This window comes from Antrostomus carolinensis, unplaced genomic scaffold (assembly GCF_000700745.2).
Source record: "Antrostomus carolinensis isolate BGI_N321 unplaced genomic scaffold, ASM70074v2 scaffold11537, whole genome shotgun sequence".
Classification (NCBI taxonomy): Eukaryota; Metazoa; Chordata; class Aves; order Caprimulgiformes; family Caprimulgidae; genus Antrostomus; species Antrostomus carolinensis.
Window position 1 is genome coordinate 15,744 of NW_010326661.1, and position 842 is coordinate 16,585.

The window sequence follows — 842 nt, forward strand, 5'->3', positions numbered from 1 at the left end:
GGTCTCCCCAGCCCCCCATTCCCCCCAGCCATGGCGGGGCTGAGCTGCAGTCAGAGGGGAGGGTGCCAGGGCTGAGCCCAGCCACCCACCCTGCCCAGGGCAGAGCCACAGCAAGGAGAGAGCCACAGCAAGAGGCCAACCCACCCTCCTCCTTCCAAAAGCAATTAAAAATGAAGCACACTCAGCTGCACAACTCAGCTCACATCAGATCACGGCACGAGACAGCGGCGTCCCCATCCTCCCCCGCCGGCGCTGGAAATGCCGCCTGACCTGCCCAGCATCCCTGCTCCTCTGGCACCCACATCCCCAGGGATTCTCCCCCCCAAAAATTAACTGGCAAGATGGGATGCTCGATCCCCTGCCCTACCTCCCCACAGCAGAGATGCTCTCGGAAAGACAACAGCGAGGGGAACCGGCTGCTCTCTGGTCCTGCTCTGGCTGTTTCCCGCTGCGCCTGGATCGCTCAAGGATACAATGGCCGTGGTAGCGCCATGCTGATAGCGGGGCTGGCGGAGGGGGAAGCGATCCTATCTTCTTTTCAAAGACACTAACAAAAGACACTGATTGGGAGCAGACAAAACACAGCGGTACGGCTCCTGCCAGGCAGAAGCAGAAACCTTGGGAAATGCTGCGACAGGCTGGGGCCTGACTCCAGACAGCGAGCCTTGGGGAGGAAGACAGCTCCCGCAAAACAGGCTCCGTCCTTGGGGCTGCTCAGGAGCCGGGGAGATGCTGAGCAGCATCTCCGGCTGATGGGATGGGGTGGGTGCTGGGGAGGTGGTAGGTGAGGCACTGGGGGCACCAGCACCCACCCACTGCAGGCGCGCGCTGAGCCGGGTCCC